Genomic DNA, 20,467 nt, shown 5'->3' on the forward strand with positions numbered 1-20,467 from the left:
AGATCGGATGAGTTAATGCCAAAAAAAAAAAAACAGAAAGAAAGAAAGAAAGGAAGAAAAGAAAAGTGGAACATGTTAATTAGTATTAAGACATTCTACCAGTCCAAGAAAGGTGACGTTTAATATCGACAGAAACTAGCCATTCAGCATCACTGAGATATCTCATGTAAACATGATGAAACCACTTGTCAACACAGCAAGTCAGCTCATGCAAGGCGCTATAAACCGACTGGCGACTTTGTCTTCCTCTAAGCACGAAGACAAACAGGCGCAGGGAGGGGAGTTAATCAGAACTTGTTTTAACAATTCAAAAGTAGGAGAGGTGGGTGGAAAGTCCACACAGGACATCGACCGGAGTGAAAATTTATCCTGATAGGTTTATGAGATGGGGAACACTTTTATTGGCTAGGTTTGCACTGAGTACAAGGGAAAGTGATGTGGAGTCTGGACGGTAAAGAAATGAAAAACTGAGAAAAGTTTACCGCATTCTTTAAGTGGATGGGAATCATTTGTGAAAAATAATCACTGTACATTTCGGGAGACCACAGAAGATGGGGATTGCGTCACTAGGAGACACATAGTTGCCTGGTGGGAGATAAGAAGAAGAGGGAAGCATTGCAGTTTGTACATTAAAATGCCCTGCTGATGCACTAACGCATTTTCGTCTTGTTCACGTTCCAGGTAGAAGAGACACTGCTTCTTCTGACTCGCAACTACAAATCTATTTCATGTTATATTGTCCACACTTCAGCCCGATCCACGACTTCGTCACCTTACCAAGGACCCGTTACTCAGTAAATAACAGCGTCAACTTATATGAGGGCAGCAGGATATGTTGACCTCACAGAAATTAATACAAAATGTATTAATTTCTATGGTTGACCTTTGTAAAGTCAGCAAGACCACATGTATGACGTCACATCTGGAAATCAACAAGGGAAGGCGGAAGCCAAGTATTGTGCTTATAAGCGAAATTTTGCGTTGTAACCCCACGAGTTTTGAAAGCTATTTGGACAATAAAACCCTAGTGACTGGTGATATCCACGGTAACTCATGTTGAATATCAGATCCATTTGTGGTAAGTAATGTTGCGCGATGATGTTTTCTATGTAACAATATCTGAGACGCAAATCCCATTCACATTGTGCATACGTTTAACGTTAGGCCAAGTGTAATAATGTATGAATACATAACACTATTAGGCTAACTACTAGTAGCCTACTCACAGTACTCAATATCATACGCAGTACGGGCTTTATGTACAACGTTAGTGTTACGTACATGTAATTTGATTCGAATAAAACAGAAATCAAATATAGCTCATACTTTGGAATTTGCTAATAGTAGCTATATTTTTTTCTATAAGTTGCATTATATTACAGACTTAATGCAGAAAGCTAATACAACTGTGTGTAAATTCAAACCAAGAAATTTCACCCAGGCTTAACTTAGGCCAAAATCTTTAGTTACTTGTGTTACTGTTACTAGTGTAAGGCCTAGTATAAGTTGGGCCTAGGTATTGAGTGAGCTGATGTCAAGGACAAAACCGAGGTGTATCAAATGATCACTTGTTGTGGAACAGTCAGGTTTCGACTCTTGTGAAAGAGACTTATGTGAAACACAAAATTAAACAACTATTTTCCAATGTTGAGAAAGAATTAGGGTCCTTGTTACTAAACTAGTACTGGTGACGGATCTACATCGATGACACTACAATTAACATTTCTTATCAGTTTCCCAATGCTTAGCTGGCTTCCCATAATAGTACAAAGAAATGAATAAAACATGCAGCATATGTGTATGAAATTGTCCTGACCAGTGGTGGAACACTTTCATTGTTCATTAAAAATTTAAATATAATGAGATGCACCTAATACGACGTAGGCCTAGTCTTTGAAGTTTAATTTCTTGAATCTTCACATACGAATTGTTGGCGGTGATCAGTATGAAGTTAGTCCCATAAAGTTAATTCATCTTTTTCCTAAAACTGTAACATTTTTTAGTAGTGGGAATGTCATCTGTGCTGATAGTAAACAGTAAATAACTGTATTATTCCCCATTTCCTGATCTTATGTACAATTAATTTTGTGGCTTTTTAATATGGAAGATGAAAATTTAAATCACTCTTGTTATTTACTGTAGTTTCTAAAGCACTCATATCATTTAGTGTAGTTTCTAAATCACTCATATTATCTACTGTAGCTTCTAAATCAATTGTATTATTTACTGTACTTAAGTTTCTTTCATCAATTGCTTTTACCTAACTAGCATGTCTTACTTTACCAGTCTATACCATGTTAATACATAGGCCTACTGTCCACTTATTATTTAGCTTGTAAGCAACATTGATAAACAGTATTTCTGAAAGGCTTCTTCTTTTCTTGACTTTACAATTTCATATTTCCCTTTCATAACTTTTAGTTAATTTTGTGCTATATAGAAGTATAGCTTTGTGAGTGTACTATAATTAGTTCTGCTGATTGATTAATTGGAGCCTGTTAATTCATCAGTTATATGCAGAGATACTGTAAAGTGTAATTGCTAAACTGCCAGATTAAATATCTCATAGGTAGCATGCAGCAATGGTCGCAATTTAATTGAAAACTACCAAGTACATTGATATAATTCAACTGGAGAATATCATTTTCGTTCATGGTACTCATAACATTTTTATGTTCACACTGGTGAACCGCAGACTGAATTCTTCTTAGAATTTTAATACTGTCAAGATATTTTATGCTTCATTTTGCTTTGAACACTATGTATTCCCTATGAAGCTCAGTAAGTCGTGTTTCTAATATGAATCGTTGGACTTGAAAATAAAGGAGAACCAATGTACAGTGTTTATAGTTCACTGCATTGGTTTGTGGTGATAGTGCAAATGGTATGACATTGTGAAGTTCATTATTGTTGTTAAAACTAAGTCAAATCTGAACCTAGCCTTATGACAGGCAACATTTCCATACATGTATTCATGTATTTGTACCAAAGGTGTAGCTAAATGCAAATAAAACTTTAGTTTTTGTGCTGCAAGTAATTTGGGTCACGAAATGATTAGTCAAATTTAGGAGGGATCTTCTACCTTGATGAAAAAGCAAAGTACCCTAATTACTGTACAATTAGAACCTTATTTTGGTGGTACAGAAGAAACAACCCTTAGAATGTTACTGAATAGGTGAATGAAATTTATAGTTGTATCTAGTGGGAAGCAAGGCTTGTGTGATGTCCAACTGATGGCCCTAACCATCCAAAATCCCCCTTCCCTACCCCTCCCACCTCCCCAAAAGATAAAAAATACATAAAATAAAACAGAATGGCTACCAGCCAAATGAGAAAATGAGAAAGAACCAATAAACTACAGACTTCATTAAAAAAAAAAGGATATTGATGGGAAATGGAGCCGATTCAACCCTTTGAAAGAACATTTTGTAGAAGGTAAGGAAACCCTCCTATCCAAGGTTGGCCTTAAGACTCCCTACTTATTCTTTCTGGCTGCATCCCTGAAAGCCAACAAATTCTACACAAGAAAGTTCTTGCAACTGGCTGATTGTCATTCTTGTTGCAATATATATATATATATATATATCAGCACAAGTTGTCTACTCCCTACCTCCCCCACTATGTACCCCCTCCCTGTCTGCTGAAGATAATACATGTCTCCATCTCTCCCTATGTCCCCTACTTTGCATCCAACTCCGTCCTCTGAAGGTTATACACATGTCTACATCCCTCCCTACAGTACCTCCCCCACTATGTACCCCCCTCCCTGTCCCCTGAAGATAATACATGTCTACATCCCTCCCTATGTCCCCCACTTTGCATCCCACTCCGTCCTCTGAAGGTTATACATGTCTACATCCCTCCCTACCTTTCCCACTTTGTATCCCACTGCCTGTCCTCTGAATGTCTACAAGCTGCAAGACTCTGCAATGTCACTAAACTGTCTCTTCCAGGATATTGCATACATCCACTGTCCTGTGTTACAAGTATCGATGTAAATTATGTAATGTTTAGATTTGAAAGGTATTATTGAAAAGTCATATGTATATCAGTGCACACCCTGTCACAGAATTGATAAAGTGAAACAAAAATAAAAATATTAAAATTGTTAGATCGTGGGAAAAGTCCTGAAGAGTTCCTGAACCAAGTGGAAATTTTTGATTGAATTATTACTGATCAAGTCTCTATATGATTGACTAGGGATATTTTATCTATATATATATATATAACATACATCATTGTCAGTGATGACTTGATATGCTATGGTTGGACCATGGAGTCAGTCTAGTACTTCCATGATTGGATATTCTTAATTTCCTGTGGCCATTTATAGATCATCAACGTCGCAGCTCATACGTTCTCAGTCACTGTGACTGTATTTATTGTGTAACCTCAGTGAGTCAGTCAATCCTTGTACTTCTCATATCCAGTGTAATATACTCTGTGCATCCACATCAGCCAGCATGGTTTGATAATGTGTTGTATGTATGTATACATGAATGTGAATGAAAAGATTGAAAATTAAAAACAGAAAAGCCATTGGTAGTACTGTTTATGGAATATTCTGACAGCTGCCTGGTCACAGAGCATCGGCATTGATAGATGGGAGAAATTAATCAATTCCTTGGCTATCAGGTCTTAGAAGACAGTAAAATAAACTTCAGATACTGTGTTATAAGCCTGCATAATTATGAATACATAATCATATGATGGACCATAACCCCTCTATGAGGTAAATGGGATATTTAAATTAGTATTCAGCCATTTCCATGAACATTGTTATTGCACTGTGAAATATGATTGTGTCTGTAGGTTGCCATCTTTAACGTTGCACAGTACCTTATATTCACTTTTATATTCATGTATTGACGAGAGAGTACACTGTAGGTAACTTGCTCTAGATAATTACTATGTTGTATTGAATAACAGGTAAACCAGAGATCTAAAAGGCAGAAGGCAGTTCCATGGTAATTAGTGGTTCAAGTAAGTTATCGTGCATCAAAATAAAGATTGAACATGTAATAATGTAACTGTTTCAAAGTTAGAAGTGTTTACAATAAATATTCTGTGATTCAAGTAAACAGTGAGTACAAATGGAACTAGATACTCTACTCGTATAATAATGTGATAGTAAAAAATTTAAAATGAAGAGACTCCAAGTATAGTGTGATAATACACGTACAAAACTGTATATCTGAAGAAAAAAAAAGGAACTGAGATGGACTGCGTACAAAGCTTACAAATTATGTATTGAATATTCACCCCTGCCGGGAGTCCTGTTCAGTAAATGGTTAAATTATATTTGAGGCTCAACGGACAATGCTAGATACACGTTTAGTTATTTATTTATCTAACATGGAGGGATGTGTCATAAGCATACATATATACGACAGCAATCACCCTGATCATTCTGTTCGGGGATTCTCCTGGGGAATCCTGGATTTATATTTCATAAAAATTTGATACTATGGTTCTGCATACTGTACATTCAGAAAGGTGGAAATGTCAAAAAGTACATAAACTCAGTGTTTAATTCCAGATGCAGCAAGAATTTTATTCCGGGAGCTACAAATAACTAAAGAAACTACTAAAGATTAATAAAAAAAAAATAAAAAAATTAAACAACCAGATAATTCAGTATGTAAATGCACTATGAGAAGGTAGTTATAAGTTAAGTTTTGAAGAATTCAGTTGTGAGAGGAAGTGGGCAGTGATCTGGATATTTGCCGTACAGTAGGTATGCAGCGGTAAATTTTTACGAATTCAATTTTTGCCTGCTAGGTAGATGGGAGAATAAATATTTTTGACTGGAGACAGGTAAGATGTAAATATATTCAAAGTAAACCTAGCAACCCTTTAGGGTGCTAAGTTTTTTTAAATAATTTATTCTGGCTATTAGTGAAATAGAACATGTCTTTTGCATTCTGTTGTATCATTCATTACCCTTTACTCGACCACTACCAGTCGAACACATTAATTGGTAATGTTGATCACAATGTGCTTGTAAAACGTGAAAACATGGTTGGAAGAAAAGCAAAACAATGTAATCTGAATTGCCCAGGGCTTTGCTGGTAACATTCAGTACAGTACTTTAGCTAATTAAGTTAACACGTACTATTAATGAAAAAGCTTTGGATCAAGTGTTTAAAATACAAAATGGGTAACTGAAAGTAGTGCTGCAAGTACTGCACCTGTACATTGAATGAAGTTACAGTACAGTAGTAAATACAGTGTATACACCGTACAGTAGATACCGTGCTATGTACCGGGAGTAATATGCGGGGTCAGATATCAGAGCAGATTATTTCTGCGTGGTTCAAGAACACATGCAAATGTCCTGATTTGCATAAGGACAGTCGCTATGTTGGACCTGCAATGTACTTACAGGTCAGTAGCATTTCCTACACTGCACCAACTACTTGTACATTATAATAACCGTAACATCACACTCTAGACACTATCTATAATAGTCATTGAATGAAATTCAAAAATGTTTTATTTGGGTCTGTTCTTTCGTGGCCTAAACCACTGTTAATGGGATGGTTTATAAAGTGGAAGCTTTTCTGACATGATTCTGCAAGTGGGTTTATTCACTTGATTGTGTTTCACTTATTGACTCCAAGGGGGTAAAATCACTGACAAACTCTTGAGTATGGATATCTCTACATCAGTTGGTAAACAAAACTATGATACATCATAATTGAACTGTGGGAGGGATTATATTTTTGGAAAACATCCCCCTATTTACTGATTCGGCCTCTGCTACATGATCCATCCCCCGAAAGCAGAAATAAAACACATGAAAACACATTTTTATCTGTCCATTGGTTGACTACAACATGACACAATAATCTTCTATGCTGTTAGTATCCCTTGTGGGCCCCCTGCCAGGGTTCAACTCACATTTGTTTTTGGTTGATGCCAAAATATCTTAAGAATGTTATAATTATTGCTGTGAATAGGAAGGTGATTTTTAGTTTCTCCAAAAACTTACCTTAAATTTTTTTTTTTGGAAAGCAATCCAGCAAAAGTGAAAGTGCAGATCGTCCTTTAGCGGTGAAGGTCACAAGGGTGTCAAGAGGGGGCGCTTGAAGAGGATTTGTCTTTCTTTCAGTCATTGCATAATGACACTGAATCATGCTTGAATGGAAGACTCACAAAATGGGCCAAGTTATTTCTGAAGGTTGCAGCCTTGTAACTCATTCTGTAAAATTAGAAAGTATGTGTAGTTTTAAGGTCACCATTAAATTCACAGTTTGAAGTTCAAATTCCTTGAAAGTCTCTGACCCCGAAAGTGAAAGCAAGAGGTGCAGTAGAAACTGTGGTAGATGTTGATGGTTTAGGTTAATACTGGGCTACAGGTATGTACTACATCAACTGCATAAACGATGCATACATGTGTTACTTTCATGAACATATACATTTATGTACACATTTTGTAGAAACATAAAAGGCTCAAGCTGAGCTCCTCCATATAAAAACCCAGAAACTGGACTAGCTATTCTTTTTCTTTAAATGGTGCTTTAATAATAATAATAATAACAATAATATGCAACTTATATAGCGCAATATGCAAAGGCTTCAAAGCGCTTTACAAAACATACTACATAAAAACAAAGTCGTAAAACACTTGAGATCTAATGTTATTTCCGGTATGATAAGATTCAATGAATAGTTATTATACAGTCTGTCTGGTTACTGGTAACCACTGTGCGTATAGTGAATTAGACTTAGCAGGATGAAGGGAAATTTTTGGTTCCAGGATAAGCCAGGTACTGTGTGGGATTACACCCAGGTAGTTAGATAAGCTAGGTATTTGCATAATCCAAGCCCATTGTAAGCAGTAGGGGATAATCCTGGAACAACCTGGGTTACTTAGATACCAGGATAAATAGGTACTGTACTTTAGTATTGTGCCCTAGACAGTAGCATAACCTAGTTACTTGCATAATCCCAGTGGTAGCTTAGGCAATAGGATAACCCAGGAAACAGGGTTACCTAGATACCAGGAAGAAAGGTTACAGGGCTCATAAGGGTTCTGAAAAATTGAAATGTATTTTTCCAAGCCTGGAAAATCATGGAAAATACACAAGATTTGGAGGTCATGGAAAAGTCAGGGAATTTTGTACCATGGCTATGAAAACGATATACTGCCCCATTTTGTTTTGATTTTGCCCCCTTGCTTACAAAAAATGAACAATGTACATCAAAAATTTGGTAATAATGACAGAATGTAAACTCAAACTTTCAACATTTCTACAGTAGTTATGAGGTCTCAACAGATGCGGGTGGTACGTATAATGGCTAGTCAAGCAAAGTACCCTCACTAACTTACCCAATAATACCCCAGACTCAATGTTGCAGTTTCATTGTATTGAGATTATGATAAACGCAGTTCTTCATGAACTTGAAGCAAGTTTCAGTAGCAAAGTTTTGTCAACGACCAATCTCAATTGGCAGATAACTGTGTACAATTTTCCGCTACATATTTGCTATGTAAGCAACTAAGCATACATGTGGGAATTTTGTCATGTGCGGTGGTCACAACCTTAATTTCAATTTATGAAGTTGTAACCATGATATTCCGAGTTGGGGCTATTTTAAATCCATGATTTAATGACACAAGAATCTTATAGAGCTGATGGGAAGATAATCAAATCCACAATTGGTAAAACAATTTCAGCTACACAGCGTGTAGCGGCCGAGGTGGTTAGGCTTCATTATGACATAGGCTAACAGTGATAGGATAATAGTTGGTTTATCAACACTAAAAAACTGAATGAAAGAAGTGTCAGGGATGAACAATACACTAAATGTGGCCAAACTTCTCATAAATGATTCCTAAGGGCATGCTTGACATGACGTTGGCTAAACATTCAGCAGTTTTGAGACAAATTTGTCATCCTTTGACACTGTAATTTTTTGTGCAAGTCTATTCAACACACATGTTGCGTTTGGACTGGATGCTTAAGAGTTTCAATGCGTTTACGGTACTGTATAAGATGGGTTCCTCTGAGCATATATGTAATGGTATGGTAGCGAAGTAGTACTGTAACAGTAGATGTTGGTCACACTGTTTGCCCTGAGGACGGTCACCTAAACTTGGAAGCATTGGGGGTCACACCTCTAGTGGGAGTGAAGATCACACACATTATGACCCAGGGCCATATCTACGGCTCTGTTTGGACCGATATGACATGGCCCTCTGCCTACTGTAAATGCTGAAGATCTCCATTGAAATTGATAGATGAGATAGTGTTTAACATGCATACATCAGATCAGTTTGAAGGTCCTGGAATTGTCAGCCGATGTGCTGGAAAGTCATGGAAAAGCCTAATGGTGCTTCTCCTTATAAAATTTAGGTCTTCTGCAAGTAAAAGATAAAATGAAATGCAGACACTATGATGATGTCATTCACCATGATCTTGCCAAAATGTATGAATTCATTAAAAAGTTCTCCAAATTTTCAATATTCATACTGTAGATCTCCACTTTTAAACATTGGTACCACAATGTGGTTTTCCTGTAATGATCAAGAAACTTCCTGAGCAATTTGTTAAATTGTCAGCAAATGACAGTCAACTGGAATATCCATTTACCATTCAGTTCTACTTCTTACAAGGCGTACAGTTACATAGTGTACTGTGTTTTTCTCTGCTGTAGATTCAATTGTTTAATATTGAATAAGTGCACTTGCAATACCATTCAAGCCAGGTACCAACTGTACTAATGCCTTCTCTTCAAATAGCAAACATACGACTAATCAGTTGTTTATTTGCCTTGTCTGTGTTGGAAATATTTCCTTCAGATACTGAAATCATTATCTTGGAATGTATACGGCATATCCTTCCTTGGTGTATTTAGGTTCGATTACCCTTGGATTTCAGAGAGTCCCAGTAAGTTCTGTGTATGTAGGAACTCAGATATATATACTGTGCTAATATTACAGAGGCAAGTCACAATGAAATATATTTGTTTGTGCACTAATAGTGACTCAGCATTATTACATTATTTACTATGTGCTGTCAGAATCAATCAAAAAACAAAGTTTGGCTGGTTGGTTGCTTCCCACATTTTCCCCTTATAGGTTATGATGTGGTACTTTGTGTGTTGTTGTATATAGGACAGTAAACAGAGGGGCTTGCAGGCAGTATGAGATGGGATGGGGGTGGGGGGGGAGGGAGGCAGGGGTTGGTGCCTGTGGAACAGGGCATGAAATAATAGAGATGAAAATAAAGTCGTAATTTTTCACAAAATAAGTTTAGATTGTCCAATAGAATCACATTGTCGTAACATAGCTTTGTCTATTTCCCTTCATGTTTGGCAGGAAACATTGCCACATTTTTGTAGCATAACCACATCCTGTTGTGTTGTTTCTGGATGTTTTCATGGCAGTGAATGTTGTGCCTTACAGTACACAACTCTGACCAAAAGCACCATTTTTGAAAAGGAAACTCTTCATTGTCCTAAGATGTATGGTTATATGACAACCCATTACGATGAGTACTGCTTCCCATATTGCAGTTGTTGTGTCTGCAGATTGTTTTGACAGTCTAGGAAAAAATGTTTCGCAGCTGTAGACATTAGCAACCTGATCGTTGCATAGATTGGTAAACTTAATTGAGGGTAAGTGTCTAGAGCTGATAGATCTAAGGGAAATATGAAGTATATACTGTACATAATATAGAAAAAAGAGAAATTAAATAAAAGGGTGACTGTAGTTAAGTGTGTCTTAACGTACTATGCTAAACACAACACAAGGTGAGTACAAATAATGTGAATAAATGTGAATACCTGCATGTACATATATATGGAGGTAATGTACAGGTACCAGTTTTGCGAGATCTGTACTGTAGTCTGCACAGGTCTGTGATTAACAGGATATTAGGACTCCTTGGATTCTCTCACTTCCAAAGAGAAACTCAGTTTGGCAAGAAACAGAGTGTAAAGCAATTAGGCGAATTAGGTTACTTGTAATTTACCTGTGGCGTAACATTTACGGATGACGGGTAGGAGGAAATTTAATGCAAATGTGCGATCATCCAACACAAAAGAAAGATATGAGTTTGTGTAACATTTGAAAGTATTTCTTTGTATTCACCTTTGAGGTAATGTGTTGTGCATTAAATGTTCTGCTTAGGCTAATGGGCTATAACATTAGCTTTATCTGTTCAGACATATATAGTAATTGCTTAAAGAACAGTTGTAGTGTGTGAAACAATTGGATTGTTAGTGCATTATTTTGTAGTGAAGATGAAGTGAGGAAAGTTTTAGCAATAAATCTTGAGTTGTGGCTGCAAATGAGGTGGTGGGGAATGGGTGGAAAGGGATGAGGGGGGGGGGAGTCTTTACTCAACTCTTAAAGTACAGTACTGTAAGTAGCAGCGGGCTCTTCCAGTAGGAATTGAGTTACTCTCCCAAGCCTAATATGTTTCCTACCATAAATTTTGCCACTGACAACATCAATCCTCTCACCATCTCAAGTAACTGAATTTAAAAAAAATGTTTACAAGTGTACTTTCCTGGACACTGTTATAGGGAGTAAACATCTTTCACCCTAATAAATGTTTCAGGCACCAATGTCATGCAATATGGAGTCAAAAGCAATGACATGTTACCACCAATACAGTAGTTTTGGATATTTAGCATCCCAAAGAAAAAGGTAGTTAGTTTTGCAGAGTTTGTAAACTTAGAAGCCACCAAACCTAACTGGTTTAGGTATAGATCTAAGGAGCCATAATACTTACCTGTCTCCAGTCCAGAAAGTTGACAGTGACCTGTGTATGGGATACAGTACTAGGTGGGAGGGGGGGGGGAAGGGGTGCGTAGTACAGATCTAAAATATTACCAATGTAGTAGGTTAGGTACAGTAGATGTGAAAGTACATACAGTAAGAAGATTGGAGAGATTGGTATGAGTGCAGTGAATTACCAAGCATTGTCCTCACTTACATTCATTGTATTGTTCGTCTGACCTTCAAGTTCAAATCAGTTTCCAAGAAGCACACAATACAGGATTTCACAGGAGATATGGTAAACGTGCAAGACATTTGTCAGGACACAGTGGCTGATATTTCCTGTAAAACTTCTCAGAATTTGTTGTGTTTTACAAACATTTCTATGTACACAGGACCATTACAAACTACAGTACAAATCTTTGTTAAATGCACTCAAATCAAATGATAAATAATTTTGGTGAACTTTAAGCACAGTACTCTCTGGACACATACTGTAGCTAGGCTTTTGTGAGACTGAGAAATGTAAACGTTCCATTCCATTCTGACAATTTTAATGGAGAGGCATATTTTACATTACTATATTATTAAATCACCCTACTGTATGAAGTACAACTGGAAATTAATTTTATGTCGTTACTTTACATATAGAAAAGAACAAAAACGTTACAAGTCACAAGCTAATTGAGCATCGTTCTGGGATTTCAGAGTCAATCGAAAAGAATACAAGATTGATCAAATTCAATGCAAAAAGGCAATGTTGAGGGAATAGAAATGAAATTATCCAATAACCAGAAAGCCAACAAATTTAATGATTGCTTGTTTGGTTCATGCTATACTGTACAAGACACAAGTTGACATGCAACACACAGCAAACAACAAGTTTCTTACGCTCAAAGTGACCCTACACAGCAAGTTCATGCATACTATTCCTTTGTTACTTGTAGTTCTTGTGTTTACAAAGCTTTTGTATAGCTTTACAGATAATTTGCCAGGTGTGCATTAATAATAAGTTACAAAAGGTTATCGTGAGAATAGGCAATTGAATCAGACATACCAGACAGTGGTAAACCAGCTGTCTGCATTATAACTTTTAAGAACACCACCACCAAAGAGAGTTTGTGAGGCCCTCCCCCCCACCCCACCCCACCCCTCCTCTCCTGATATTTTATGAGCTCTAGAAGTGCATAATAGTTATTGCTGTGACCATCAGTCAACATGCCCCCTAAAATGGTAGATAAATTGTCTAACTTCTGGAAAAATCCAGTAAACTACGGTTATTGGGTGTCAACAGTATTTAGAATTCTTGTTCTGGTATCATGTACAGGTCTGTAGTGTTCAACCGATTAACCTAATCGGAATCGGTACGAATATTGCATAATCGGAACATAATTGGAATCGGTAAAAATTACGTGGAATACCAGTTATGTCATACCGATTATTCAAAAACATATGGAAGGGTGAAAATATCATTATTCAAAAACATATGGAAGTTGAAAATATCAACTGATGTATTAGGTTTGTTCTTTCACTACGAAATATTAAAAAAAGGCACCCCCTATACGTCTTTCACAGTGTATACTTTCATCAAATTAGGCTGCCAGGGTCGCCGATTTTGCTTCCCTCGTGGTTATTGACTTCATATTTCTTGGCACAGTAAGCATAGCAGCAATAGCAATTTCGCGAATTCACGAATGTGCTGGACAGGGTAGGAAATAAGCGGGGGCGACGGGCGATTCGCCCTCGCAAGTGCTAAAAAGCCCTCCTAAAGCACAATTACGAGTGCGAAAAAGAAAAATGAAATATAAGAAAATCGCCCTCGTTATATCAGGTGTCTGTGTAAAATTAATTGTGACATGCGTTTGCTTTAGCTAGGAATTGCAGTTGCAGCGCGAATCGCGCAAACAGTTTTCACATCTCGCATCAAATTTGAAGCAGTGCGAGAGGGTCGCGCACAATCACCGGGAACTTCCCGTGGTAAATTACGGCCTGCAGTACCAGCGAAAATAACCTAAAATCCTCACAAATCTCCGACCACATAGTAGCCTTACTTCACACTAAATCAACTGCATGGAAATCTAAACTTGCCATCTGTTTATTCGCTCTAGTTGTGTCGCAAATAAAAAATAAAAATATCCACGGAAACTGCAATCTTTGCCCACATGTTAGCCTAACAACCACACTAAGTCAATGGGAAATGTAGCCTAACCATCGGTTTGCCAAAAAAAAAAATTGCGTAGCTTAGTTTACAACTTTCAATTTGCTGGAAATCGGCATTTGTTTGGAAGGTACTGTAAGTGATATGTCTTATAGAGGGAATGTTATATTTTATATTGGAGTAGTTTCTAGTTGTTATTATTTCTTTACATCAATCTGGTATTACATTTTAGAGTAATTTTAAACAAGTTACGATGGTACAATTTGCTTTTCAGTTTGATTGGCCTAAGCTTACACATTCTAATTGAAGCTGAATGGAGTTATATAGGTAACGAATAGGTATGTTTAACTTCAAGTTCGTAACATTTCTATTTGTTCATAAACGGTATAATACTGAAAATAAGTACAAAATAATGTCGGAATGAAGGCAATATGTCATTAAAATTTACACTTTGGTAAAGATTGAAGATGGATGGTTTGTCTGAGATACTTTTTGAGATGGATATTTTGAGTAACTATTCTTAGCCTATTTCAAGCCATTAACAGGTGACATTCACGTCAAGGTGGTTAGGCCATTCGCTTAGCACAGTGCTGACTAGGTAGGATGTCATATCTCCGTATTTTGGAAATAAAAAATAAAATAAAAAAAACCTTTTTTTTTCTTTCCGAGAAACTCCAGAGGTAATTTGGTACACACAAAATGATACCTTAGAGCCTTGTATAACATCGAAGCAAAAGGAAACGGGAAAATCACAACAATAATTTTTTCTCTCAAACTTTATTGGCGATTTTGTATAAACGGGATATTTTCTCATTTTCAAATAATCGGAATCGGAATCGGAATCAGTACGATTATGAAAAAAATAATCGGTAATCGGTATTTTCTGTTATGCATAATCGGTTGAACACTACAGGTCTGAGATCAAATAATGACTTTACCAGGCTCTGTACTGTTATTGGATGTCAAAAGTATATTGATATTTACTTTGCTCCTTGCTTACCTGTCTCCCCACAAAACTTAGCAATCTCGTTCTACTGTGCCTAGAATGAAGTTCTGGTAACCTTGGAATTTCTGTTCTGTTATCTGGTATCGTGTACCTGACATCCAATAACAACTTTATCAGATCTGTACTGTTATTGGATGTCGTCAACATTTTACATATAGCCTTTGATATTTCTATGGACCAGAGATGGATTCATGGTACATGGGTAGTTGACACTGTTGACTATCAGAGGTCACTAATATCAACAAAGTTACTTTATTATAAATAGCAAATTGAAGATGTGAAGGCTGGGCTACTGTAGGTGGATTCTTATTTAGTTCTCTCCTCGCTTACCTGTCTCCCCACAACCTTAGCAATCTCGTTCTACCATGCCTAGAATGAACTAGTAACACTTTTAACATTGCGCACCCTCTATGACGGGTTCCTCCGTTCAATGCCCTTCCTTTTCATTCTATCATCCAAAGTGCCAGCATCATGCTTTCTTTTTTCGTCTTGATTTTTCTCAACGTTATTCGTACGGAACTGTGACCTAGGATTCTTTGGGTGAAAGTGTGGGAATGAGGTACAATACAGAAGGTACACCCTGAGGTGGTCGACTGGTCGGTCATCAGTAATCAGTTCAAAGTCGGAACAAAGATGTTTATCATCGGATAGCCCGAGACACGGATAAAGAGTAGTGTTTGCACAGGGTATCCAAGTAACCGGGTACCCGCCAAGTAACCGGGTACCCGCCCGACGGGTTCCTGATTTATTACCCGAATCCTACGCAAAGTGAGTTTTTTTTTTTGCAAGTAGATGTTAGGCAAGATTTTCCCATTGACTTAGTGTGGTGTTAGGCTACCATGTGGAAGAAATTGAAAGAATTCTCACAATTATTATTTATTCATTCGTTTATTTCATAGAAGGAAAGACTGACAAGGAATTTTACATTATATGGAAGTTACTCATAGATATTTACTTGGCTTGATATGCAAAGCTGTCTCCTCACAACCTCATTACTCTGGTTCTACCGTGTGTATGGAGAGCACGATTTCCCTCTAGTCTATCTTTTTTTACCAATAGTTGATTAAATACAGCGAAAGAAAAGACCCAGAATGTCAGACCTGTTTATTGGACGAGGCATCAGAATTCTAATTCTAATTCGGATGCGACTGTTTATATAATTGAGTTGATTTTTGCCGTTTTTGGAGAGAAACATGTATGTACAGTTAACAGCTTTGTACCATGACTGAGCGTGTTTTGACTTGTTTCAATGGGTTATCCTACCATGTACAGTAATGACAACACAAGGAAGTGAAGAAATCCAACCAGCCAACCGCCAACCAGTTCATAAACAAGTCCTAATACCTACTTGCTCTTTGAAATCACTATTGATGTTTTCAGTACTACTAGGCAACAGATTCTATAGAGCTCGAGTCTCAAGGGGATTTCCCATAATTATCCCCTCTCGTCCATTTCCCCAAATAGCGTATATATATATATATATATATGTAAAAGACAGAGTTGCCTCGTGTTTGTTCCATTCGCTACATGTTTATACGCGACATGTCGAATGCTTTATTTTTGTACATGACGACGGTACATGTGGAGAGTAAACAGGAAGTTTGTTGGGTAAATTGCTTTTCTGTTGTTTGTTACAAGTACGTATAAAAGAAGGTCATAATATGTCTGATGCATTAATAGAATAATATCGTACTTTTTGTTTTGTTTACAACTTGACCAAACAAGTCTCACGAGTTGGGATGTTTACCATAGATCCTGTTGGTATGGAATCTACCTACTCAAGGAGTATACTTATATCCTGTACATATATATATATATCATAGTCATGTGAATAGGACTTCCTTGGTGGGGGAGGGGGGCAAGGTTCTTTCACAATTAGATACCTTTATTCGTATTCATTCTCTACTAAGTCTTGAGGAAATTAACACCGTAACTTGACAGCTCTGGTCTTCCGAACAAAGTCTGTGAAGTAGGTAAGTTGTACCATTCATATATTGTAACAGAAGGGTTCAAAGTGGTTTTGGGTGGTTTGGAGATATCTGAAGAATAAAGTTTGATGGATTGCATTTGTGTGCTCCTAGTGTACTTCCTAGCTCCCACTAGCTCCCATCATTGTCCACTAGTTTGTTTAAACTTTTTTTACTTACAGTTGTACATTCCGTGCCCATATAGCAAAAAATACACTATTGAAATTTGCTTCCAGGCGGCCTGACTATAAGTGCTTAAATTGTTTGTACCCAACATAACACATCATAACGTCAAGGCCTCTTTGTCACAATATACATCTTGTTATGATTATAGATAGAAGTGCATTGCTTTGTTTTGCAGTAAGATTCTTTAAGTGAACGCCCTTTTAATTGATATGCATGAAACAGTGAGCGAGCAATTAATTTGGAAAAACACAAGCCTTCCCTTCCTATTTCTTCTGTTGTATGTTTTATTACTCTGTTTAACCAACTATGTTCAAAACTTAGGCTGCATGTCAAATTTTTTAGCAGCAATGTTAAAGATGACATTGTGTGATGAATAAAATAAATTTCATGTAGAGACAATTATCATATCCTAAGTATTGAAGAATTTCAACTACCCCTTGTGTTTACAACAACCACAACCAAAACATTTTCTTCAATTTTCTAATTTACATAAAAATTGTATCCTATCATTAGCTGGCTATGCAGTGACAACTAAGCCTAGCCAAAATAGCAATTGCTTTGTGTTTGAACTATTTTGTAAGCAAACCAGCAACAAATGGTGATAAGCAAACTTGATTTCAAAAGATTATCTTTTTATCAGTCATTGATGGTTTTCAGTTAAACCGAATTGCATCTATAATATATTTTGCAGTTTTGAAAGATCCGCAATATTTTGAGTGAATTTTCCATGTGAACGCATTTATTACAGAAGCACTGTGCATGTTAGTGATAGGCTGTATAGTATTTATCACACTTTTTTCAATGTCACATGAGATACATTTTGGGTGACCATGGTGTATTACAGGTCTGAATATGCCATGTTTACAATTTTGATTGTCCAAAAAGTTTCTTGGATTCTTGCTTAGAATTTTTGAAAGTGTAAGGTCAGTGGGGGTATGTTCAGTTGATAATTGTGCTGTATCCACAGTGTACCTGTAGCGCTAGACTAGTGAAAATATATTTTAACATGCAGCGAAGAAAGTTGGAAATTTATGAATGTTGGATAACTCTGCTTGTTTGCGCAACCAGCATCTCCCTATGCACAGTTGAACAACAACTTTTATCTTTTGCTACTGAGCCTTAACTATTGCCTTGGCCCACAGACACATGTTTCTTCGCAAGAGTCGACTTTTACATACCCAGACCGACGTGCATTTTGTGTTCTATAAATAACTAGGGCAATTCCAATAGTCTTCACACATTTACATTGGTACCGGTATAAAATTATTACAACACGTGGAAAATCCCTCCATCATAAGACAAATTTACTGGAAAAGTGAGCGAATTGGATCTTATACCAGGCTGAAACATTCACTCTGTGATGCATGAATGCTTATATTATTTCGTAATCAGGGTTATATATCATGAGTTTTTTGCCTGTTTCGTAACAAATTTAATTCAAACACAGCAGTTGCGAATTTGGTTAGGCTCGTCTGTCAGAGCAATATCGTTTCAATGGTAAGTGTTTATGACAATTTCAAATGTTACATACATGTTTCCATTCTGGCGGCAGTAAACGCATGGACAGAGAAATGTCTTCATTATGAATACAGGACAGTCTTTTAAGCATTTTCTACATAAAATCAGTTTCAATGAGAACTTGTCATTTTCTATCATTTCGGTGAAGAAGCCTGTTGATCGTCCGACTACGGTTTCTTTAAGTTATATTTAAGTTTAAAGTAGCGATATACCCTCACTAAGGGCTTTTGCACATGTATACAGTCCAGTGTACTTTGTGAAGAAATAAACACGTTTGTGAGACATGTTTATATTGTGTAACAACCAAAGTAGCCATTTGGTACGAGAGTGAAAATCGGCCTTGTTTGAATGGCAAATTTATTTGTAGAATTATATTATGGTAAATGTTGTGATTCACAGAATTGCTAGAAATGCTAGGTGACAGGACTCACTGGCCGTTTAACGTTTCAGTTTTACATTCATTGTTTTAACGATCAAAGGTTACATGGGAACAGCACTAGTCTAAACTGGTCAGTTGCTGTTGATGAAGTGCCACCCACTGTCCACTGCTAGTCGAGAAATTGCTGCATGTTAAGTGTCCCTCAAAACATTTAACTTTCCCTCAAGACTTAAAAACCTGGCAAAATCTTGATCATCGGTACAGGATGTCTTCAGTATGTGTGCACATGCACTGACCAGCTAACTACCCATGGTCTCCCACAATTACCAATAGTCAAAAACATGGAAAAATTCCAGGCTACTTTGCAGTAAATTCATCGTGAATGAACCGTGGTGAAGTAAACTTCCTGCTGGTCACGAAACAAATCCACTAAGAATATAAAAATAGGCATGATTTGCATGAAGACATCTTAATACTCCTGTGAGAGGTACAGTAGACTTGGAAAAGGGAAGGGCAGTGAACTTGAAGTGGGTCATTGCGGGCGCAGTGCAAAAATGTTACCAGTTGTTAAGTTAGGGTAGATCATAGTGTGTTTATGTATCGTCATTCATAAATGATTAAACCGGTAAGTTGTTGGGAATTTGCTATCCTTTGAATGTGCAGACAAACCATGACCCGTTCAGTTGGTTTACCTTTTGGCTACTAATGAGAAACCTTTCTATCATACAATTATAAGCACATGTTTTTGATGTAATCTTCATCCCCTTGTCTGTATCGCATAATATGATATGCAAAACAGTGTTAGCTTGGAATGGCAAGCCAATTCCAAAAACATCGGCCATCAAGGGTTTTTGTCAAGCCAATCTGTTACTGTTGAGTTTGATTAATTACTCTAGAAATAAGGTTACCTTGTTTTTGGAAACAAACAACTTTATGATGGATTTTAATCAAGTTAATTAACTGCATGTATGTCAAAGTATTCTTCTCAACACTTGTGAATGTTGTTTAGTCAGTAACCATAGCAACTCAAGGGTGATACGAAGAGACTATAAACTTCATTGTCGTCCTAGAAAAGAAACATCAGAGGTAAAGAATATCAGTCATGCTCGCAGTGCAAAAGTCTTTTATCATGTGTGCAAAATGGCTAGGTACTGTGCACATCTGTTTGTTACCTGGATACTGTTGGATGTTGTATTTCTCTAATGTATGCCAAGAAGACTTTTTGATTTACAATTGCAGAGATGCCAACCAGTACGATTTTATTTAGTACTATAAAGCAAGTGAAATACGATAATACGATATTGCCTCTTGAAAATATGATTTTTCATCTTTCAAAAAAAAAAAAAAAAAAAAAAAAAAAAAATTTTTTTTAAAGGAAGTGGAATCGCATAAGTAACCCCCCAAACCCTGACAAACACGTTGAACAAGGAGCCTACATGGGCGGGAAGTACGCGGAATCTGCAGCTTTACAATTTTCTCATTAAATGTTAATGAAAAAGCAAACAACGGGCCAGTGGTA

General features: G+C 36.8%; 1 protein-coding gene across 1 annotated transcript in view; it reads left to right on the forward strand.

The window, feature by feature from the left end:
- The first annotated feature begins 706 nt into the window (after positions 1-706).
- LOC139971871 (RAC-gamma serine/threonine-protein kinase-like) overlaps positions 707-20,467 on the forward strand; it is a 61,522-nt gene continuing 41,761 nt past the window's right edge. Inside the window, exon 1 of the mRNA XM_071978659.1 lies at positions 707-1,078. The gene's annotated coding sequence lies outside the window, so the exon portion shown is untranslated. The remainder of the gene's footprint in view (positions 1,079-20,467) is intronic.

Source organism: Apostichopus japonicus, chromosome 8 (genome assembly GCF_037975245.1).
Source record: "Apostichopus japonicus isolate 1M-3 chromosome 8, ASM3797524v1, whole genome shotgun sequence".
Classification (NCBI taxonomy): Eukaryota; Metazoa; Echinodermata; class Holothuroidea; order Aspidochirotida; family Stichopodidae; genus Apostichopus; species Apostichopus japonicus.